The 25108-nt window shown below is 39.8% G+C and overlaps 6 non-coding genes across 6 annotated transcripts; all 6 read left to right on the plus strand.

The window, feature by feature from the left end:
• Positions 1-21629: 21629 nt before the first annotated feature.
• Positions 21630-21701, plus strand: TRNAP-AGG (transfer RNA proline (anticodon AGG)). Its single transcript has one exon. It is a non-coding gene; the product is annotated as a tRNA-Pro (tRNA).
• Positions 21702-21981: 280 nt separating this feature from the next.
• On the plus strand, positions 21982-22053 carry TRNAP-AGG (transfer RNA proline (anticodon AGG)). The gene has a single exon. It is a non-coding gene; the product is annotated as a tRNA-Pro (tRNA).
• Positions 22054-22660: 607 nt separating this feature from the next.
• TRNAP-AGG (transfer RNA proline (anticodon AGG)) lies at positions 22661-22732 on the plus strand. Its single transcript has one exon. It is a non-coding gene; the product is annotated as a tRNA-Pro (tRNA).
• An 881-nt stretch (positions 22733-23613) lies between these two features.
• On the plus strand, positions 23614-23685 carry TRNAP-UGG (transfer RNA proline (anticodon UGG)). The gene has a single exon. It is a non-coding gene; the product is annotated as a tRNA-Pro (tRNA).
• A 584-nt stretch (positions 23686-24269) lies between these two features.
• TRNAP-UGG (transfer RNA proline (anticodon UGG)) lies at positions 24270-24341 on the plus strand. The gene has a single exon. It is a non-coding gene; the product is annotated as a tRNA-Pro (tRNA).
• A 585-nt stretch (positions 24342-24926) lies between these two features.
• Positions 24927-24998, plus strand: TRNAP-UGG (transfer RNA proline (anticodon UGG)). Its single transcript has one exon. It is a non-coding gene; the product is annotated as a tRNA-Pro (tRNA).
• Positions 24999-25108: the final 110 nt, after the last annotated feature.

Genomic DNA, 25108 nt, shown 5'->3' on the forward strand with positions numbered 1-25108 from the left:
TACCCTTGGCAAAGTTGTATGCTAGCCCCATACTTTCAGCCTCTCTAAAGTTAAAAATGAATAGGTAGTACCAACTAATATTGAAATGTTAAGAGCCGATCATTGCTAGAAAAACGTACTGATTATTTGCACGAGACAGCAGTACTGCAATCATCTTCTAACTACGTGCACTATCTTAATCTTAGATTACGGAACAGTAATGACTTGCCTACTCTCGGTGTTGAAGTTTCTTCATAGATCCCTATTGTTGGTCTTGTTCAGGTTATCCTCTGAAACTCATTCGAAGCTACCCATAGCTCGACTGCAACACGTAATCTTGTGTCTTCTACTAAAGTTCACTATTTTTCCACTAAGTAGCTAATTTTGTCTATCTGCATTTGTCTTCAAACATCAAATCAACGTAGCAATATATCGTTGTATCAATCTTCGTCCGTTTGCCGTCTTTATCGATTTGCCGTTTGTTGCTGCTCCCTTTCTATCAAAAGCCGTTTGACGTCGCTTTTCTCTATTGGGTGTACAGATCAGCTGTCCTTCTGGCCCTAATCATGAAAGATGTCCGGCCATAACGCATCATTCGGCAATCTCGAACGGGTGACATTTCTCGCGCAAGACTGTTGAAACACGCAGCTTTCAAAGTGCAAAAGTATTCCTGGTCGCTCCTTCACCCTACCTCATCACACAATGCACTTGGCGCGATTCGACTTATTTCAAATTAGGCGACTCGTCTATTATTGAATATTTAGTCAACATTTCTATTCAGTTCATCGAGCAGCGGAAAATAGTTGGACCTTATCATACAGCCGGACTTGTCGCACTCCAGTGCTCGGAGCGCTAGCGGGACTCCGACGTTTGGAACAAACTCGACGCTAACGCTTATCGGCGATCGGTCACGTCCCCGGTTGTACGGTACTATAGTTTTACCTCGATCCGTGCATCTCGTACTGGTGCGGTTGAGTGCATCCGATGTGTATACAACTTGAAGTTCTACGATGTACATTAGTAGAGTAGAGTAGAGTTGCTTACAAAAAGTCACCACTTATCCGAACGGCCCCCTCCAGGAATACGACTCCGAAGTGGGTTGTCCGATCGTTAAACTTTATTCCGCTATACTCTCGCTAACTCTCAGAGAGCCATGTTATTGCAATCGTGTGCTTCATGACTCTGTAAGCTTTATGAGTGAGCTAGCAACGTGATCACCCGAGAACTTGCGACTTACCTAGAAGCAGTCTAGGATTGGCGTGATATGACAAGTAATGGCTTTTGACTCTTCTTGTTTCGCTTCACGAGAAACACGGGCAAAGCTTGTATTCACTTGACTCAACGGCGAAATTAATAAAATAGAGATCGAATGGTTGAGAAGTAATTTGTAAATATCCCGCAGAACGAAAAGCTCTTTGAAGCTACCTCAATTGCATGCTGTACGTAGGGGGGCTGCGTTTACCAACGTAGCCTTTCAACTTTTTAGGAGTGCGAAGATAACATTATATCGCGAGGGATACGCATTATTTAGCCATTAATACCTCCGTGAAAGAAACAGCAATGCTAGACGAAGCCAAACGTTGTCCGGTTACACCTCATAATTTTTTTCGAAAATTAAATGACGTATCATCATGACTCAGTTTAACATGAAGACTTACTTTAAAGTCAGATAATATAGCATTACGGCTCATTTCAAGAGATTCACATAGAAATTATACAACCTATTTAGCGTCATTGAGTGAATCCGAAGGAGAAACCTTCTTTACAGTATGTCCTGTCGGGTAATACTAAGTGTTCAACATCTTAACGGACATCACACTTAGTGGCCAAGCAATAATTGCCTCGGCAATGTAGTTTTGCATAAGGTCAACCCATCATGAATCCCACATTCTCTAGTCTGTTACCGCCTGCATCCGCCCAAATGTTAGCTCATCGTATTCAGTGTAGCTGTTTGATGGGCCCTAAACGATTCACACATAATTAAACTCTAACGATTTCATTGAATTTACTGTTTGAACTGAATGTCACCAGTAGACGCGATGCAGACATAATAAGGTTTTCATTTGACAACGATGCGATTTTCGTTATGGCCTAGGCTTCACTTTTTACTACGACGAGTATGGGCAAACGAGCAAACAACAATTACCGCATTCAAGACAGCGCACAAACTTCGGCACACAAACTCGAACAGGTGCTGTATCTCGGTCTCGTTTTGCACGGACTGAACTTTGTTCTCTGTTATCTTGAAAGAGGGCAAGGTCAAGCTGACCGATGCCTGTAAATTATCTATCTATCAACGACCTTTGCAACGGTCGTTTACACGGAGCCAATGATTACCTATCGCAACTATCGTAGAGGCCTGCGGTCCATTCTACTAGAGTCTCAGTCTCTTAAACTTCTCTGGTAAGCCGCTTATGCAGATATGCAGGCTACTGCCAACATTGGTTTGCTTATACGTCTTCATTAAAACATACATTAAGATGAGGCATTAAAATAATAATCTATGGAATGATTGATGTTTTGTGGTTCGACTATAAGTTGAACAGAATAAAAATACGAACTTGCGAAATGCCCAATATCGGTAACTTGGTTTTACAAAGATAATTTCCTTTACCTTTGCAAAGTTAAACAGATGGTTTCATTTCACAGGTCTTACGTGCTATTTCTGCTCTCAGTGCTATGACGTTGTGTAGGACACGCATTCTATAAAAGGTACCTGTAGCTGTTGTATTGTTTCTCAGTTGGCAGCCTCTACTAGTTCTAAAAAGCGCCTGACAAATCTGAATCAGCGCTAGGGCGTCAATGTTCGTCCACTGTAATCATTATAGATCAAACTGTTTTAGCCCATTTACGTTGCAAGAGAGGGAACGCCGTCTACCAAATGGTTGACGCAACTTTCCGAACAGAGTTAAGTTGCGTCTATCAAATGATTGACGCAACTTTCCGAACAGAGTTAAGTTGTGGCAACGACAGCCAGACTCTTCTGTAATAATGTGATTATGGGACCGAATCCAACGTCGTCTGCCATAGAGATAATGCCTGATAAATGTTTGAATATACCTTCGATCGACACCAGATTAAATACGGTCTGCGTTTGTGTACCCTGTCTGTTTACTATAAACAACATTTAGAAGATTGAACGTGAAAACTGGACAGCGGCTATTTTTGTCTATTCTTTGCTTGATTTTCAATCTTTGGCTCAGCTTAAGAGTCTCTTTGGATTTTACTAATTCGAAAAGCGAGTGGTACGCGAGCTCGACTTTATAGACTGGGGTGTCTCCTTCTTGTGGCGCTGGGGGTATACTCCGCATATACTGTGAAGATTCGCTCTTTGTCAGAAAAATCGAATGTTAAGTGATAACTGCCAGTTATTATTAGTAAACCATAAGTTTATCTATGACTTATTTTGCGACAAAGCAGTCAATGCGGCCTCAGTTCTCATCTGATAGTAACGCAAGCAGTGGGGCTGACGGACCGAAAGCATACGTAAAGCGCAATGCTACTTTCTCTCTCTTTGAGAAGATATTTGTTCCGAGGAAGATTTTATACGAGTAGGAAAGGCTAAAAGCTGATTAATTGTCTAATATCCTTCTTTGCTACTTAAGCTAAGCTGTTAAAATAGTATGTGTAATATTATCTAAAGCCACTCTATTATGAAGAGTGCTAAAACAAATGATTTCCTCTTAGAGTAGAACAGTTTGTTTTATATATTCTATAATGAGTAAGCGGTGAGTTATTGCGTAGCCTGAGAGAAAGTAGTTGTACGAAGTCAGATACATCTCCTCATGATGCGACGTATTCACATAGCGGGGCAACTTTTTGGAGGATTATAAATTCAACAACTTACATAACCATATAAACTAGAGGGTCAAGTAATACCAAGAAGTTGTTGTGTGACCTACAACAGCCCGGTAGATCTTTAGGGTACCCGGGAACAGGAAGCTAACCCTTTGACACCATTTTGATAAATTAATATAGCAACACAGAGAAATTATAACAACAAAATAACTACCTAAACATGTGAAGGAAACTCTACAAAATTGAACATATTTTGAAGATTGGCAGTCTTCTAAACTCACGTTCCACGGGCATTTTATGCTGTGATGTTTTTCACAGATACTCAAAGAAGTAGTCGTAACGCCTTGGCCATTTAAGCAGTTACTCAGATCAAAGCGTACTAATTGTTGGTTTCGATCTCGAAACCGGATGACTTGCTGCCACAACAATCGAGACATAGTCCTTGCTCTTTAATGCTAGTTACCCCTTACGATGAACTAGTCAGGAATATCATTTTTAAGAAAGCAATAAAAGTAACAATTATCAACACTTCGCGACAGTGTAATTTTTAAGTGTTTATATTTAACGTTTATCTTAAATGTTTATATATAACGATATTTAAACCGCTGGGCATTGCTTTGGACGGCTAGCTCCCACCATCATGAGAAAAAGCGTGTTCAGGCCCGTATTCAAACTTAGACCATCACGTGAAGCTAGATTTAGCAAGCAAAGACGTCACCCGCTGCACTATTACTTGGACCGCGCTGGTTCGTGTTATCAGCCTGGTGGTAACGCCGGAGTCCAGGTTCGAAACCCGACACAGACACGCTTTGTTTTATGCTGGAAATCAGCCGCATGAACTAATACCTTACCTCAGTACCGAACGTACAGCTGGAAATAGCTATTTACTGTAACTTACAAAGCGAACATACCTACGTTCCGCTGGAATATTTAAAATTCAAAATCTCATGCAAACAGCATGCCTATCCATCTAGTAGCTGATAAATTTCGATGACACTGAATGGTTCGTGGGCACAGAGCGCCTGGCTACCATTATATGCCATATTGCATCTATCCACCGGGTCGGCGTGCCCACTCCTTAGGACCGTTTCCCGTCTAGCCGGTCTCGTTCAAATGTGTCACTTGTCTACCGACAACGTCCTCCGCCTGCTATGCGCCCATGGCCCTACTATAGCTCTCCTTTCATCTATTTAATATGGCGATATTATCTAGAAAAGAAAACAGCATTTTCATACGCTTACTCCATTTATCGATCTGACCGGGGTAATGCCGTTTTCATCTGATCACGCTGCCTCGTTTGCGGACGCGTGCAAACTTTTATGAAAGACAATAAAAATCTTAGCAGCCATTTTTTTTTTCTTTTCGATGGCGACCATTTATAAAACGGGAAGCATCCGTTCCAGTTCTGTTCAGCAAGTGTCGCGATGTTTTGCTCGTGGGCAGCAATTTTTAACGCCAATGCGAACGACGTCGTTGTGATAAAGTCTGCCGACTTCGAACACGCCTATGCACGTCTGGGGAGTCGACTAGCAAGCACAAACCTGCCACGTTGGCCATTAAATGCAGCCGGCTTGTAGGAGACACGGTAACAGAAACATTCTACTGCGGGTATGGTGGCCGCCGCCGGATATCTCAGAGCTAATTATAGCAAAAAAAAAACAAATTTGGTGTTTAACAATGAGCATTAAATGTATTTGAAGTTCGCGCGCTCGGCCAGCGTTTGTTGCCCCTGCTGCTACATGTCACGAATCCCTTACCGCCGCCTAAAGAAAGCTGCGCTAAAAGACTCATGCTTTTCAGCAGCAAAGCCGGTTACTTTAGGAAGCCTTAATCGTCCTTCAGATCGCAATGCATTGTTGTATTCGCATTGAGTTTTAGCCGCTGTTCGATAGTAGCCGGACGCGGGGATTAAGTGGAACGAATTGTGCCCGACAAGAGGGTCACTAGTTTTAAAAAGGGGTATCTGGAAAAAAGGGCGTAGATATAAAGATTGTACAAACACATTATTATACGAATACCATCACTAGAAGGAAGGGGACAGTAGAACCAATGCTTCTGAAGGAGGCCGCCTCCTTTTTTGGTCTCAGCCCTTTGGTTTTCCAAAAAAAAAAAGAAAGTTGCAGTTGGCAGCGTTGCAATAAAAGCAGTTCGACATTGCTTCAGACACGTTCGCCTATTAGGGATACTTCGGGAAAGGAACGCGAATCAATGAGCATCATACAATCGTGCCATGTGAATATGTAACATTGGTAGATTGATTTGTAGTAATGCAGTTGACTTCTACAGGTATGATCGCTTTTGAATGCATAATGCCTTAGATCTCCTGCGGACTGACATCATCGAAAGACACAGTCTACGCTTTATCAGTTACCCGTATCACTTTCCCGTATCTCATATTATTTGCCCCAGTTTGTTTACGATTCTTGTTATTGTTGAAAAAGCAGGCGGGACGAACCTAGTCAACCATATCCGCCGTGGGGGGGGACATGGGGCGCCGTTACCGTACTACCGGTAACGGCGCCCCATGTTTTCCATACCGCTATTTTCCGACCTTTATCTGCGGGTCGTGCGTCTTCTTCTTTTTTGCCAAAACGGCTTGTTTGAAACTGCTTATACGTTCGAGCAATTGTTAAATGAATGACCATCATTGACGAGGAGGAAAGGCATCCTTAATTTAACCCAAAGGCGCTTACTCTCACGCCTTGCTAATGGCTTCGTAACGCCGTAAAATTTCCTTGGTTGGGGCCTATTCGCAGGAAAGATTCAGCCTGTCACACAACTCAGAACCGCCGTAGGTGGAACAGACGTTCCAGCATTAGCGGTAGCAGCGAATCTGGGTTCCGGCAGTTCTGATTCCTCAACCAATGCCGCTAGCGTAGGAGCACGCTGCTGTTCACTGTTGCCACCTGTTCGTCGTGCTTAGAGCTTTTTCGACCTCGAGAGGCAGAATTTACTTGGTGCTGGTTCTGTACCATCTTTTATAGTGATTCACACGTGGTATTAAATTAAAATAGTTCAAATATCTTTTATAGTTTAAAATATTAGGATTACGCTTGCATAATGTAAAGGTCACACGTGCATCTCCATATTCAAATATGTCATCAATTATTATCGGGAAAAAGTGCGTTCCATCGTCATGAATTAAGACAATACGCTTATCGACATCAAACGCATATAATGCCTTCAGTGTTAAAGATGATAGCACTCATGGTCCTAAAACGCTACGCACGACCGAGTTACCTAGTCGTTTGGTGATGACTAAATATCATACGTTCAAATAGTAAACGGATAGCGTGAAGTCCACGAATCTCAAACGAGTGCTACCACTAAGCAAAACAAAATAACATTCATGCGAAAGACAATGCGTGTACCAGCTCAGTAACGGTGAAACATATAAAAGTAGTAACTGCTGGTGTTGTGGCAAGCTTTGAACTTACGTAGTGCATAGTTTTCCTTATTATGAATTCATGTTTAGACTTTGATAAAAACGAGTCCTATCTGAAGTTTAAAAAGGAGGCTTCAGGCTCGTTTGTTCGTAATGAAAGACTGGATACGAATAGTTTACCATATACCGTCATACTAAGGTCAGCAGCAACACAACTTGAACTTTTCGAATATTCTTGTAACCGTCCTGGTGGCGATCGCTAGAATTCAGGGAAGGTGCCTGAGGACAGGCAATAAAAATGATATTTTTTTGACATTTTCAGTATTTGATGAACGTATATATTGATGAAAGCCGGCAAATGTGCCCTGTTGAGCAACGCACTCCGTAACCTCCACATCGTAGCGCTACCAATTAACTGACGCTGCTGATCTTCGTCAAGCTGTACCCTTTTTTCTTTTGGTTATTTTTTCTGGGTTGAGTTACGGTGATCTTAAGTAACAGGATCCTTTTCCATCGCCGCGTATCCTTGTCAACTTAGTCATATTGTAATGTGGCAATGAAAAAAGCCGAATGCAATATCACTGATGAGAAAATGAGATGAATTTAGCAGAAAAAACAAGGGTAGGCTGCTACGGAATACGAAGTCAATTCGCTGCTGGCTAGTCAGGGATTAACAGTACTTATTTAATTTTATATCTAGATCCCGCGTACATAACGTTCACACGTCATTATTGACAGGGGTCTAAATCTTTTGTATGGGGTCTTGTTTGTTGATCCCATGGCACCCTCGCATCTTTGTATTAGCTATTCTTAATACACAGATTGAGTGCGCTAGAAGTAAGGGAGGTAGATTTCGTAGAAGACTCGGACTTCTTTATGTAGGGATTGCAAAAAAAAATCTAAAAAAAAACTTTTTAAGATCAAATCGTATTGGGCATTAATACCGTCCCCCTCCAGATGCATACGGCATACCCCGTTGTGAATCTTCACAAGGAAGATTCGACAGGCTTCTTTTTAGCGAGAAGCCTTTTTCCGCCAGGATGGGTCGGTTGAGCTAAAGTATCGCCTACGGTGGTAATATAAATAAACGCTTCAAGTTTCACACGCATTAAGTATCGCTTTAGATAGACTCTTCATTCTAACACGAAACAATATGTGTCTACGCCCAATTTCGAACCCAAGCCTTTACTTTTTTTTTTAAGTTTTTACCACAACGGTACCATGAAGTCACATATAATTGTTTCTTTTTAAAAAAAAAACTGGCAAATTCGTAAAATATCTGGACAATTTGTTTCGTTGAAAAAGTTTAACCAGAAAGTGAAGTCAGTTTTCTTTCCTGCGATCATTATTGATAAAAATCCACCGCTTACACAGACATCTCTTCAATGGGTACTGGTGACGGTGCCTTGCACATTTACTTTATATACGGAGTGAACACGTTGTTTTATCGTATACTATACGGAAATGATACGCTATACGGTTAATATCTAACTAAAATAGTATAAACAAAATTAAAAACATATCTTTCTAAATGAACTCATTTCAAAATATTATGAATAATGAAGAAACAGTTGTAAAATATTTATGGGCTATATTCATCTATCTATTATTATAAACGTCAAACCTCTGGCTGAAAAAGACAAAGTTTCTACTTCGAATTTTTGTTTCGAACTTTACGTCCATTAGGTATCCCATCGGGTGGCTGGCTTCCGGCACGAAACGAAATCTGTCTATGGACGGATTCGAACCTAGACCACAAACGACGTGCCGCTCAAGTTAGCAGGCGAAGATGTTCTAGCTCGAATCTATCACATAAATATTGTACATTTAATATGGACAATGTAATTTCTTTAAAAGTTTATTTTAGCATATAAGAACGATATAACTAGATTGCTAAAAAGCTAGCGCATATTATACACATCTGCAACTTATAAGATAAATTAGAAAATACAGAACATCGCATTTGGGTCTCATGAGTATATATGCGATAAAGAGAAACTTTGGTTGCCATGCGATACGAGTGCCTGTTAATAAAGCAAATCTATTCATCATTTAGAATAGGGTAATCAAGTTAATTATCAACATGCCGCCAGTAATAAACGACCTATAGTGACGCAGTCTGAATTGCTAACGTGTGTTCCGTTTTGCGCTGGCATGGTAAGCATGAACGTGCGGAAATCACTGGTGGCAAACGGTTAGTACGACGTGTGTTTACATACCGTTTCAAAAGTCGGTCGAAAAGATCCCAAATAAGTTCAAAGAGACCAACCTCGGCTAGATCCTTTAGTAAAGGCAGGTTCTGGGTGCTATACGAAAGAGGTCATATAGTTTCTTTAAATTAGCCAATAATTATGATTACTTTTACTAGACAAATCAGTCCAAAAGAGACGAGGTTCAAAAAACCTGTAACGAAGTTTTACTCTTCAAGGAAAAAGCAAAGAAGTTAGGTTTGTGCTAAGTTCCAAATTGGGACGAAAAACGATGCCAACTTGCGGACATTAAACTTCCTCTGCTCCAGCGTACGACATTTACAATCTATGAAGTCTTCCCACTTATGCACAGCGATCCTTATACCTATTAGATAATAGAAGAAGAGCGGACTTTTTGTTTAAACAAGAATATTACATATAAATTAAAGAAAAAAGTTAATTAAACTCAATCGAATACTTCGGACTCAAATAGACTTCAATGAGGCGAAAAGATATCATTAAGCGTTCTTATACTTCTACGTATAACAATTACAAAAGGCCATTTCACCTCAATAATCGAAGCGGTGGAGAACGTGTTAGGAAGGTTTTCAATATGTTGAGAATTTAGTAAAACGTTTAATTGTGAATATTTGATGGTGTTTAGTACGAAATATGACATAACATAATGAAGTATAATATTTTTCATAGATTTAGCTCTTTTGTTTTCGATCAGATTGAGCGCCACTATGTTTTATGACCTTCTGCCATTTGGATGGAAGCTTTATTCCTCTCTATCTTTAGAACTTTACGATACGAAACTCTACAAAGTGTCGAAATTGAATTGAGATTTAAATTGTTTCCCTAGCCATTTGCCGAGATTTTGAAAAGAAGAGACTGTACTCAGTCGAATCAGTATATGACGAGTATGGCAGACTACAAAGTTGTCACTCTTGTATTTTTGCCCCTATAATTTTTCACATCGAGGGTTAGTGTGCTATAGGAGTAGCTTACCTGTGTTCACTAATCTTGCCATTAATCTTAATGCGGAGTTTTTTTTTCATCATTTCCAGTTGTTGATGGTACCTTTCGGTTACAATCGACGAAGCAGAACTTACGAAGTTGTAATGGATAACACCTGCATTGGACCATAAACACACACCCTAGGCTTTTACAACTGCACGCTTGTTTTTGGGACTACATCGTGTCATTTCAGTGGCGTCCACCGGCAGATTATTACCATACGCGACCATTGTAGCTGATCCACTTTTCACTAAAACTACCAATTCAATAATCACTGTAACCACTCAGGGTTACTGTTGTAACATGAAGGCGAAGGAAGACAAGCATTTGTGCGTTTTTGTTTTTCCTACTTCCGTTCAAATCATGCAGCATTCATTTGTCCAATTTTTTATCTTATTATTTTTGACCGACGTAAACAGGTATAGTATATTTAGATAATTTATGCTTAAGTACTATATTAGGAACTCCTTAAACTAATGGCGTACAATATGTTCTGTTATAGAATCTCTACCAGATACAGGATCTATGCGGAATAGAACATCATGGAATATTCTAAATTGGGATAGGATCATGCAAAGGTAAACATTATTTTTTTGTCTCTACACTTTATATATATATGCATTTTTTTATTATCGCAGCACACTTGTTACCTCAGTCCAGTTTTAAACTTACTTCAAGCGCTATGTATCATTGTTATTATGTATCTTATATGTATGATTTGCCGGACCAATTAAGATAAATATAGTAGTTATAAATTCATGTCACAATAAGAGAAGCTTCCGTTATATACGTCGAAGACTTGAACAGTTGAGATCGAGTATGTCTCGAAAGACCCGTCAACGCTTTTTCTGATTGATCGTTTAGATTAGTACGATGGTTACTTACCCATGTGTTATAAGAGCAATGTTCAGTCGTTCTCTTAGCAACCGTTGCAGAATGACGTAATGCGCCGCTGAGGTAGACGTGGCTCGGGAGAGACCGTATGGATATATATATATATGGACCGTATAGGGTTTGCTTTACGCGCTTATGAAATGATCTGTGCTCCGATGCGAGCCCACTGGTTTCTCTGAGCAGATACAAATGAAGTATTAAGATTTGAAAAGCGTTTTGGGCTTTTGTTGTTGTTATTATGATGTATTGGGCATAGCAGAGTTTCTGTGTAGATTAAGGATAAACGATTACACACAGATAACTCGTAATTTCGTAACATATGGAAGTAATGGTCCGAACTCTTCCTCCTAGACACCGAATTACAAAATAACGAAATCTGTATGTACAATCGAATGTACAATGATATTCAAATTTATAAACAAATGAAAATCGTTAACATAAATTTCACAAGATCGTCTACGTGGAGTAATGGCATTTGTTTTTGATATAGACACTGTAAGCCGTTTCGGAAATTACACAATAAAGAGCGCTGAAGACAGGAGTTACCTATTCGGGGATCTGCTGTCGTCCGCACTTTTTCGTTCAAGCAGATTTGCTAAAAGAGGACCTTTGTCTGATAAACTTGATTTTATCGCATGTGTTGTGTACAGTAAATGACGGCGTCTAAGGACATCGCGCCTATTCAGAATGTTTTTCACTGCTTACCGATAAGAAGAGTACTCGGTTGAAGGACACCGAAGGAAGATGCGTAACTGTGCATTCACTTACCTGACAAAGCAGGAACTTGCAGGAGCACTTTTGCCATAAAAATAGTTTTGACCAGGTCTTGTATTTCTTATCTTAAGAATCAAGTTGTTTTGCAATTTCTATTTGTACTAATCTTTATTTTGTTTCACTCCAGGTATAATGAAAACATACAGTAATACGTACAAACGTATACAAATAGATAGCAATTGTTCAGGTTATGAGAACTAAGGTACTCATATTAACTAAACGAATGCAACTTTAAGTTCTGATGAACAGACAAGTAGTCAGGTAGAATATTCCATTCTTGCACAAGTCTGACGGCACGACTACGTCGCAGCATCAGACTTTTTGTTAGGCTCCACGCTTAATTACTATTGCTATTTTCAGTATTATTATTACACAGTTTTACTATGTAAGGTTATGTACCATTCTCCGTTAGAAAGGCGGGCCAGTCTCACAACATTATTATAATACTAAGATGTTCCCATGCGGCATGATCGTCGGCAATCTAAAGTGGTTAAGCCAAATCTTACGGGGAAACCAGCTGCAGTGTCCCTCTTACTAGTTCGAGGTTCATGGACAATGGGAAGCTGTTGAGCGATCAGAGCAGGCCGAGCTTAGCGTCCTTAACCAAGTTATTGCGTTTCCAGGGAACCCGAAACAACTCATGGTACGTGGCTAGATTTTTCGATCTCAGCCTTCTTGTTTTGTTCTTCTATAGCAACTTGACTTGCCCCTGATTATTAGCCCCTGTTCCGTTTTTTGCCTCATCGTCTTGTTACTGCCTCTCTGGAGGCCGATTACAGTGGATTGTCTTCGGCCGGTCCCAGTGATGCTGCTACTACTTGTGCGATGCCTGTGTATTCTTCTAGTATAACATTCGGATTATTCCGTCAATCCATAAGGGCCTCGTCAGAGGCTTCCTAATGTATCCTTTGTAGTACATGCATTCTTGGCAGGTCGCTGATCGGCAGAGGTCGCTGAACAGCAGGACGAGAATACAATAACGCCCTCTATCGCTCCGTCTGGTAAAACGAATACAGGCTAATCTGATAGCGTTCACAGACGCTGTTTATTAGATCCTTATGTTGGTTTACTAATAATAAGTTGTTGTTTAATTAGTAATATAAAATAATCTGGATGGGGAATCAGCGTGTATGACCTACTTGAATTGATAGCGTACCTAACGAAGAAGTGGTAAATCCCAACTTTGTGTTCTTGTATCGAAACATATTCAAAGGTTGTAACAACAAAGATTCACCATGAACCGAGCAGACAATCTGTAAAAGGATTTCTATGTAGTTGAAGCTTTAAATAGATTCAGTTCTCACGGTAGCGTCCGCAGTAAATTGTCCATTTGATCTGTATTAATACCTAAGTGCGTAAATAAAGGAGGCAAATGGTGACCCCTTATTTTTTCTAGTTGTTCTAAATAGGAACCGTAGAACAAGTGCCATCGTTATGTTATTAGTGTATTGGCATATTCTTTTACATTTGAACTGTGAAGCCATTGGCGAATATATTAGAACATCTCTTACATTACTAGCAACGAAGAGTCGTAAAAAGAAGGCCTTATAGACTGATAGAGTGATCACTTACTTGAGAATTCAGCTCGCGTTAGAGCAATACCCTGAATGTTTGCATGAGACGCAAATTTAGCAAAAAATAACAAAAAAAAAGTGTTACAGTTGTAAAAAGAATACGTATGTATGAGTACGTACGTACTCAAAGTACGTCTTAATTGCACTTAGATCAATAATAAAGACATAATAAATAGTATGTTGAACTGGCCTTATTTTTTTTTTCTTAAATCACGGTATGTATTGACGTAGTTGTTAAAATATCCAGATAATAGTTGAGTTCCGGTACGAGTTCGGAAGGCCCAATACTGTAACACAGAAGTTGCATAATCTGCTTTATCGATCTGGCTTTAACCGTGAGGCATTTTTAAGTTATTTATGTTTTACAAGCCTAAAACGTCAGTAGATTAGTTAACACATTTGTTTTTGTGAGACAACGGATATGGAAACTATGAGTAACGTGAAAGTACTCCTTGTCTATATGAAAGCGGTCAGTACGCAAAGGTGGCTGGGTTCCTATTGCCGTAAAGCATTGCTTCAAAAACACTAGGGACAAAGCTATGAGCATGTGATCAATACGGCGGTCCCAGGGAAATATCTCGGTTATATTTACGTCAAACATCTTCTCCAGAAGTACGCACATCTGTAGTGCTAGTATGTTCGGTGTAGGATTTTGTTCCGTACAACTGTACAGGACACACGAAGATTTGGTCAACCGTATTAATGTCATTCTTATTTATGCAATTTACACAGTTTCTTGTATCATCTCCAGGTGGTTCGTCGAGCTACAGGTTCCTTGTCCAACATATGGTGTTCTTATTTCTCTTTATTTTCATCCACTTTTAGTCGACCACTGATCCCAGATTAGCATTTTTCAAATTCACGAACTACAGTTTCCTGGATCTACTAGTATACCTCACAGCTTAGAGTCCGATCATCCCCAGCCAGCGAATCAAGAGACCAACTGCAACTGCATTCGTATCACGTCCAAGCTGAGAACATTCCTGGACATTTTTCGCCTGCTCGACGTAACCCGTCTCTGGAGACCCATTTTCCTTTCGCGTTCACATTCAAGTCGTCAAGCCTATCCACTGCGCCGAAACATTGGTAAACCCTGCGGTCTGCTTAAGGTCATTTTCCTCTCTCTACAATTTTAACAACGCCAACACATCGCCACTCTACTGCGATATCCGGCGCGGCTCTATGCGAATGCCCATGAAGGAGATGTGCGTATTTGAACTCTCTCTTTCTCTCCCCAAATATATATATATATATATATATATATATATATACCCCGAATCGAAGTCGACTGCTCGTAACTAAGTACGAATTCATGGCTTCGAGGTGCCTCCATTCGACACAGCCCGTCCTTGCATAGGCCAGTTCCTTTCGACCTGAGTTAGTATCCCCAACATTGAGATAACAGGCTTCTGATCAGTGGTATGCGGTAGAACTTGCCCTTGCAATACACGCGGTAATCGTGAGGCACCAAGTTAGTTATTAACGCGAGAGGTATTTGACAAGCCCCCTCGACAATCTACAACAAGTGGTCGTTATTGGTTGCTCGTAAATGTCTGCTACGAGCACTGCCAGCGTTGGAACTGTTGGAGCCACGCACCCGTACAGATGGACAACATCGGCCAGTAAGCCGTTGAGCGGGTCGTTCTTGTAAACAAAGCGAGCTTCCTACTATCGAGCTGCTACGACGCTTCACCATGTTATACACAGGAATAGGGATTGGTGTGTGGATTGCGAGGCGTCAAATAGTTAGAGCTGGCATACATTTGTCGAAATACCGCAGCTCGCAGTGGCCGCATCAGCACCCCGACTCTCTGCCACAGCAGATCCACAGTATTATCGTCTTTACTTCCAACATGTGCGGAATTAGCAGTAGCAAATAGTGGGACACGGCCAGGCGTATTTACCGATGTAATTACGTAGCCGATGGTATTCGTATGTGTTTATGTGTGAAAGACAGAAAGCGGGGAAAGGGACTGTGCAGGTTGTGGTGGTGAAATAGGAAGTACTACGCGAACATGTTATAGCTCACCAGATATAGAGAAGTTTGCCTATTGACATTTGTTTACATTGTCTAGTCTGCAAATCGTCCACGCGGTACCCTTGATTATTTATAAAAAATATTCAAACTGACTTAAAATGATCGTCGGCTGCAATTCTAGTGACTCTAATCAAGATCGATAACGTATATAGAGTTGAAAACAGCTATCTTGTACTGACCTTACGCTAGTTGGCAGACGCTTCGCTGATTAACTAATTCGAAAATAGTTTACATGATCCCTCTCGAACTGTTACGGAGCAACGATAGATGAACATGCCGCAACGCTAGACGCGTCAGGCAAGCCTATATATATATATATATATATATATATATATATATATATAGGGGACTCGATCAACCTCTGATTATACCATATCCTAATAAACTGCTGCCCATTCCTCTTGGTCCACGAAGTGTTTTTGCTGCACGGGTCGATTATTGCTCCCCTGAATCCGTTGATGAGGTTGAAAAAAATCGCAGTATGTTATTATTTTTCAAGTGCTTTTTTTAAGCCCTTTATTATTGCAAGTGGTTGCCCTTAGTTAATACAAATCGTCTCGTTTTCATCAATTAATTGGAGACGTTTTTTTTCGTTCTATATTCGATTTAATTGCTTCGGATAACATTTATAAGTAACTGATGATGTAAACGATACATTATGGTTATTATGAGCACTTATCTAGGAGGTGAACAATCGCTAACTTGTCAGCACGGATATCTTGGCCTACCCACAAAGGACGCAGGAATCATGACTCACAGGAAAAGAGCAAAATCAGACAGCTCAGGTCGGCATGTAGCAAGAAGTTAACGTACAAAGAAATTTCAACAAATTTGAAGTCCTAATTTTAGCCTATTTAATCGTTCGACTTTGATTAAGGCTGCTTATGAGGAGTGAGCTTCGTTCCACAGGCGACTCTATCACCTATATGCTTTTTATACAACAGTGCGCTTTATTTGAATCGCCATTAATGCTATGTTTAAAATTGCACTTTTATATTTTCAGCGTTTCAAAAGTTTGTCAAGAGCTTAATGCTAATAACGAGATTCAGCGTTCGTAACTTAGCTGTAACTACTTAGCTTTCCAAAGTTCTCGTGGTAAGCTCTGCCCTTTTTCTCATCTCCCTTTTCAATAGCAACATTTTTGAGTCAAGGTCAAGAACTTGAGTAAACCTATACACCCAGGTGTCTGCCGCGAGCTTGGATTCTCGTCCTAAATTAATCAACTGTTCCCATACTACGAACTTGTTGAGGTCGGCAAGAACAATGACAATTTATTTCATAGCATTGATTTTGGTTATACTCAATAACAAATAGTAGTGGCTTTGTTTGCGAAACACTTACATATCGGACCTATCTTCCTTAGTGGGTGGGGTTTTCTTAAAAGTTGCTAGTTACTTGATTTCTTCGGATCGTCGCGTTTATCAATGTGCATCACTTTAGATTTTCTCTATATTATTTTTATTCATGTTTTCTTTTTTTTATGTTTTTTTCTTTACTTTATTCACGGGAGTACGTTTTGCAGGATCAGCTAACATAATAGGTGTGGAACGAGTGAATTAGCGTATAGTGCGACGTTCGAAGCAAAGGATCAATTGAAGCACTCTGACTGTGCGGTACTAATGACCTTTAATACAGTGCGAGGATCTGTGTTGTCATACCTTTCAGTAGATGGCGACCTGCGCGGTGCCACCGTGGTTGAAGTTCGTGAATTGATAATTTACCATTATCAACAGTTTACCGACCAGAATGGCAGTGATTCTGAGCATCTGCAGGGAGAGAAAAGTTATACATTTGTTATTAATTACTTTGTAATTGAAATATTAATTATATGGAAATAAACCTAATCATTTAAACAGTGTATACATTTTTGTGCGGCACCCTATATAGACAAAGGTGGTTTGTCAAGTCGATCTGCAAGAAATTCGGTTACGTTAAGCGTTGCGTAGTATTTACATAGGGATCTTAGAGGCTCACCGGTCCTTTTTAGCCTGCAGATCGTAGCTCGAAGTTCGCGGGAAATCTGAGCGTTAAGGTTTACTCCAAAGCGCGCTGGCGTCCTAGCAGTATCAGGTCCGGAAGTGCCACTAGCTAGCGGATGTTTAGGTTACTAGTTACCATTACTAGTTGATTGATTACATAATAAGCTTCGCTGCCGGATCGGCGAGAGAAAGGCAAAAGTCTAAAGAAAGATTTGTAGTATCTTCTTTTGAAGATCTTAGTAATGTGCGGTCAATTTTTTTTTTGTCTCGTCTTCATTAGAGATTCCAGCTCACGCAGGTCTTCCCCGTCTAATGTTGACGGTTCGACTAGAGCAAAATAAACGCTTTCGAGCTAATGGCGCCACGACCAGAAATTTACACTAGTGTTTTTGTTATGTACCTGGAGGTCGTGCGTAACTCTGCGTGTGCAGTATTTCCTTGAGGCCGTAAAAGTTACATAGAGGACAAGCGACTTTAGATAACTTCAAGGGCCTCCGGTGGGCACGACAGATTAAAATGTGGACCTGTACGAAATGTGGAGCTGCTGGTTGTTCAAGGAACTACGTGACTTTGTCCCTGCGTGGTTTTTGGCTCAGTTTTTCTTTGTCTATTTTCAGCTCTTCAAATATCTATTTGGCGAAACATGTTCTAGAGGCCATGTTGATCATATAGCTGCGGCAAGCATACCATCCTGGCCTATATGCTAATATCCTCAAAAAGATGGCGGAACAGGCTGCGATGAAACCGTGACCTTAATGAAAGCGGCCCTAGGAAGTTACCGTTTATACGAGTTACGGTAAAGACTTTTCCATTTGGCACTATAGTTTTTCTCTAAATGTCGAATGTAGAATATGCGCGCAACTCCAACGCTGTTTAGTATTTTTGCAGTATCTAATCTGATGAAAAAGTCACATTAGACGTTTATCTGAGCTGTTGCATCTTTCATTTCGAATAGTTATTAGCGGATAGCCTTATCCGTGCGATTAAGGGAATATATTCGAATTTTTTCGTTACTGGTACAACAGCACTATAATACGTCCGTAAGAAGCTGCCGAACTGCTATCGGGTGTGTAAGTTACTATTCACTCCGTTGTGGAACCATGACAATTGTGTCCGATACCTTAATTACAGAATCATACATTCGAAAATCCCAATATTTCCATAGACGAAGTAGGCGACGTTTAGATGTATGCGTGTTATAAGGGAGAATTTTTTTTGATTTGAGGTTAGCTAGATTATCCTTTTCAGGCAACTGATTTCAGGCAAATTTGATCATTGCGTACTGTTTTTCTTCCGTTGCGATCCGCGCGTTAATTCACGTGTGCGATCACATTATAACAATGCGTTAATTAAAATATACCTGTGTACATAATGCATGGGTCTACTGAAAGCGGAATGTTGAATATTTAGAATGGTTGATTATATAATAGTCTCATGGAAGTGGAAAAACACGACATGCACGTATTCATTGTAATATCTAAAATAAGAATAATGCACGTTACAGACGACTGGAAAGTTTCGATAAGGTTCGTCGCTAGCCTTGCTTAATTGTTCGGAGGCTTACTCCTAAGCGGATGGATGAATCTATGCGTACAATTCACGTGAAGAAAAAAATTGTTATATTATCATGGGTAAAATCTAACAAGTCGAGATAATTGCGGAGTTGCGTAATGTAGACCTAACGTACGGCCATACTGTAGTAGGCAAACCTGCTTTCAATTGTAGAGTGAGATTCTTTCAATGAACAGTAAAAAAAACAATGGTCGCAATCGTAGTTTGGTTCTACGAACTATACATGCCTGAATCGTCTAAATTATTCTTTTCGAGGCAATTCAACTCAGATAAGGCATCGCTTCGAAAAAAGATTTTACGTATCAAACGTTCCAATAGACTTCAGGTTTGCTCTAGTTTTTCTGGGACTTTCTTGATTGTTTCAAATGCCTTTCCTTTCAGGTGTTTTGAGCTTTGACAAAATAAAAATCAGTCAATGATTCTAGGGATTTTTCTGTAATTTTTATGTACGTTTTCCTGACGAACGAAGGTCGTTGACAGTTTTGGTTTTTCGGGACGTTCCCTACCGATATCCCAAGCACCTTCATCCCACTCAAACCTTTAAATTGCGAACTTAAAAGCTCGCATATTGCAACCTTTCTCCCTTACTACCTTGTGGATAGGCCAACCTAGACCAGAACAACCGAGTAAGGCTGTCAAGTTGCCTACTTCTTAGTTGAATTGGGTCTTCTTATATGGGATGCTGTAGGTATAGAGTATATTCGCCTAGAAACATATCACCGGAACTCAACAATGGTTCCCTAAAATAGGCCTTAGCAATAGAGGCGATAGAAGGCGCTTTGTTGTTAGAGTCTGGGGGGTACGCCCTTGAAATTATTTTTTGAAAAAATAAAACAAAAATATTTAAAAATCTAGTTCGTATCAATATCCGGCCTATCTATATAGTATAGGGCGATAATCTGCCATAGTCATTATATCTTCCTATATTGTCGGGTCGTCGGTTTAGTGGGATAGTCATCACTTAAGATGCTAGGAATACCGAGTAAAACCTCATTATATTTTCAAATTAATAAGAAAACGTAGTAAATTAACATGGGAAAAACGACAAAATTTCAAATTTTTTTTTCTCGTTTACGGGGCCTAGAAAAGACTGAGGAGAGAACGATTTTTCACTTAATATGAAAAATTATATTACCCTTGCCTCTTAAAAGCGGTACTTATCGTCCAAAAAAGAATTGGTAACTAGTAACAAAAATAATTTTCTTATTTTTTTAAATTGATGCTTTAGAAAAATAAAGTAGACAGTTTTGCGAAAATCAAGTGACTTTTTTATTTAGTGGATATCTGACTGTATATCAAGTGTTTTTTTAACATGCAGACAACTCGATGGATACTGGGAATTGAGAGATTTCTATAGGCTACGATTTCTATTACACCAGTATAATACTATAGTCGACTATTATATTATGGTCCACGAGCTGATTTTTGGTAAATTACTTCGTAGTATACTGTAGTGACGCTGGCGCTATATTAATACCGTACTATTTCCGTTATGACTATGATGTATTCAATTCTTCATTATTGTTATAAATATTTTACAAATATTTTTTTTGGTACAAACCGTATGACGCTAGACCAGTTAGTTCTATGCGAAACCAATCAATCACTTGCGTCTATTGTAAATAAAATACACATTCGGGTCTATCGCTTATGTGCGAGAAGCCATAAGGTTCAGATACGAGACGAGCCCGTATTTAGTTTCTGAGCCAAACACATATAATATCGCACATTCAGCCCAGCGGCCAGGACAACCATCAACATATACAACATTCGATGCATAATTAAATGAAAGAATAACATGTATCCGATAGTAAGTTTTATTACTAGATTCAATGATGGGAGGCCAAACTACTTAAAACTTGGACTAACAGTGGGCTTCCATGCCTGCTATGGACCATATTGCCGACACCACGAAAAGCTGTGAACATACTTTTCTACCTCTGATTAGATGAAAACCCTATACCTACAATGCTGTTTCGTTGTATATTTTTACATAATTCTCAGATATAGGTTTCTGTCAGTGCTTTATTTTTTAGCTAGCTATAGTGCTTTACACAAAGAACCCTTGTTTAAGTCTAGAAAGGTTCGTTACTAATCTGGACGCAATCGCCTAGAGGACGGCGACAGCATGTCAATTTCGTATTCGGGCGGTGACATTAAATATTAAAATTTATTTGATAATGGCGGCAAATGACTTTTTCGACAACGGACCTAAAAACCTTATGGCAAGACAGAGAAAAACGGAAGACGGTTAACGAAAATGGCAACGAAGACATATTGTATTAATTTGTTATATACAATTTGGGTAGTCTATATGGGCACTTTATTTGGTGACAAAATCAACGAACTTAAGTGCTTTTCAAAACCATCGGTTCGGTTGGAAAATCTGCGTACTTGAGTATAAACATTACACGTCGCTCTCACAGCGGCTCGTTGGTCTAGGGGTATGATTCTCGCTTAGGGTGCGAGAGGTCCCGGGTTCAAATCCCGGACGAGCCCTGCGTAACATTTTAGATCAAGGGCACAAGGATACATAATGAATTTATTGTACGTCAGAACAACTTCATCTGGGACAACCCTTGCTTTTCGTACAATTGAGATTGATAACGAACCTCACACGAAGTATAGAAAACATTATTTGTTCTATATCTAAGGTAATAATACACTTTTAGAAAGAACTAATTAGTGCAAGATTCTGATCATCTGGTCAACCATTATTATACATAAACTCAAGTATATCACCAAACGATCTTTCTTATGGAGTAGGAAACCCCGCGTCGGCTCGTTGGTCTAGGGGTATGATTCTCGCTTAGGGTGCGAGAGGTCCCGGGTTCAAATCCCGGACGAGCCCTTACTACCGTTTTAGGTCAAGACCATAAAGACACATCATTGATTTATTGTACGTCAGAATAATTTCATCGGGGAAACCCTCGTTCTTCGTACAAGTGAAGTTGATAGAGAACCCCACCTTGAACCTCACACAGGGGGCAGAAAGTACGATTTTAATATATAGGTAGGAAGACGGTAAACTCTTAGAGACAACTAATTAATACTAAGATCCTGATCATCTTACCAATGTTTCTTACAGATAAATCCCACAAAGTGAGACTTTTTACGGGATTGAGACACATTTTTACATAACGTGTTAGTCTTACCTCAGATAGTTAGTTTAAAGGTGTGATTCTTGCTTCGGATGCAAGAGGCCCCGAGTTTAAATCCCGCAAGAGCCCTTATTGCTCTTTAAAATCAAGAGCACAAGAATACGTCATTAATTTATTGTACGTTAGAATAATTTCATTTGGAAAAGTCTTCGTTCTTCATATAAGTGAAACTGGTAACAAACCCTACTTTGAGCCTCACGAGGTGTAGGAAACATGATTTACTTCACAGTTCAGGAAGTAGTATATTTTTAGAAGGAATTGATTAATACAAGATCGTAATCATGCGAGTCCCGTGTAGGCTCGTTGGTCTAGGGGTATGATTCTCGCTTAGGGTGCGAGAGGTCCCGGGTTCAAATCCCGGACGAGCCCTTAATATCATTTTAGGTCAAGACCACAAAGATACATCATGAATTTAATGTACGTCAGAAAAATTTTATCTGGGAAACCCCCGTTCTTCGTACAAGTGATATTGATAGAAAACCCACTTTGAAGAAGTAGAAAATATATTTAATTTACAGGTAAATAGTACGTTTTTAGAAAGATGAAGGTGAGCCCTCTATGTACTTGAGTACCAACATAACGCGGTGTCTTCACCCGGTACGTTGGTCTAGGGGTATCATTCCTGCTTTGGGTGCGAAATTCTCGGCTTAAATCCCGAACGGGCCCGTCTACCGTTTTTAGATCAAGAGCACTAGGATATATCAATATTTATTGTACGTCAAAGTAATTTAACCTGGAAAAGCCTTCGTTCTTCGTAGAATTGAGATTGATACTAAACTCAACATTGAGCGATTCTCACCATCCCACCAACGCTTATTATACATAAACCCACGTGTATTATAGAATGAGCATTTTTAAGTACTTGAATATTGACATAACACGTAGGGCTGACCTCGGCTCATTGGTGTAAAGGTGTGATTCTCGCTTTGGGTACGAGAAGGGTCAAATCCCGGACCAGCCCTTACTACTCATTTAGACCAAGACCACAAAGATATATCATTAATTTAATGTACGTCAGAATAATTTCATCTGGAAAACCCTCGTTCTTCGTACAAGCGAGATTGATAACAAACCCTACTTTGTGTCTCACAAGGGAGGAAAGACATAATTTACTTCATAGGTGGGGAAATAGTATTTTTTTAGAAAGAACTAGTTAATAGAAAATCCTAATCATCCTACCAACGATTATTGTGCGTAAACGCAAATGTATCACAAAGTAAGCTTTTTTACCGACTGGTTAACCCCACGTAGGCTCGTTGGTCTAGGGGTATGATTCTCGCTTTGGGTGCGAGAGGTCCCGGGTTCAAATCCCGGACGAGCCCTTCTGCCGTTTTTAGATCAAGAGCACTAAGATATATCAATACTTATTGCACGTTAAGGTAATTTAACCTGGAAAAACCTTCGTTCTTCATAGAATTGAGATTGATAATGACCCCCACATTTGAGCGATCATCATCATCCCCCCAACGCTTATTATACATAAACCCACGTGTATTATAAAATAAGTACTTTGAAGGACTTGAATATTAACATAACGTGTAGGGTTGACCTCGGCTCATTGGTGTAGGGGTGTGATTCTCGCTTTGGGTACAAGAAGGGTCAAATCCCAGACCAGCCCTTACTACATCTTAGACCAAGACCACAAAGATATATCATTAATTTAATGTACGTCACAATAATTTCATCTGGGAAACCCTCGTTCTTCGTACGAGTGAGATTGATAATAAACCCTACATTGAGTCTCACAAGAGAGCAAAGACATAATTTACTTCATAGGTAAGGAAATAGTATTTTTTTAGAAAGAACTAGTTAATGGAAGATCCTAATCATCCTACCAACGATTATTGTGCGTAAGCCCAAGTGTATCACAAAATAAGCTTTTTTACGTACTGGTTAACCCGATGTAGGCTCGTTGGTCTAGGGGTATGATTCTCGCTTTGGGTGCGAGAGATCCCGGGTTTAAATCCCGGACGAGCCCTTCTGCCGTTTTTGGATCAAGAGCACTAAGATATATCAATATTTATTGCACGTCAAGGTGATTTAACCTGGAAAAACCTTCGTTCTTCGTAGAATTGAGATTGATAATGAACCCCACATTGAGCGATAATCATCATCCCACCAACACTTATTATACATAAACCCACCTGTATTATAAAATAAGTACTTTCAAGTACTTGAATGTTAACATAACGTGTAGGGCTGACCTCGGCTCATTGGTGTAGGGGTGTGATTCTCGCATTGGGTACGAATAGGGTCAAATCCCGGACCAGCACTTAGTACTGTTTTAGACCAAGACCACAAAGATATATCATTAATTTAATGTACGTCAGAATAATTTTATCTGGGAAACCCTCGTTCTTCGTACAAGTGAGATTGATAACAAACCCTACTTTGTGTCTCACAAGGGAGGAAAGACATAATTTACTTCATAGGGTGGGAAATAGTATTTTTTTAGAAAGAACTAGTTAATAGAAAATCCTAATCATCCTACCAACGATTATTGTGCGTAAACGCAAATGTATCACAAAATAAGCTTTTTTACGGACGTGGTTAACGCCACGTAGGCTCGTTGGTCTAGGGGTATGATTCTCGCTTTGGGTGCGAGAGGTCCCGGGTTCAAATCCCGGACGAGCCCTTCTGCCGTTTTTAGATCAAGAGCACTAAGATATATCAATACTTATTGCACGTTAAGGTAATTTAACCTGGAAAAACCTTCGTTCTTCATAGAATTGAGATTGATAATGA

This window comes from Varroa jacobsoni, unplaced genomic scaffold, assembly GCF_002532875.2.
Source record: "Varroa jacobsoni isolate VJ856 unplaced genomic scaffold, vjacob_1.0 contig01825, whole genome shotgun sequence".
Lineage (NCBI taxonomy): Eukaryota > Metazoa > Arthropoda > Arachnida > Mesostigmata > Varroidae > Varroa > Varroa jacobsoni.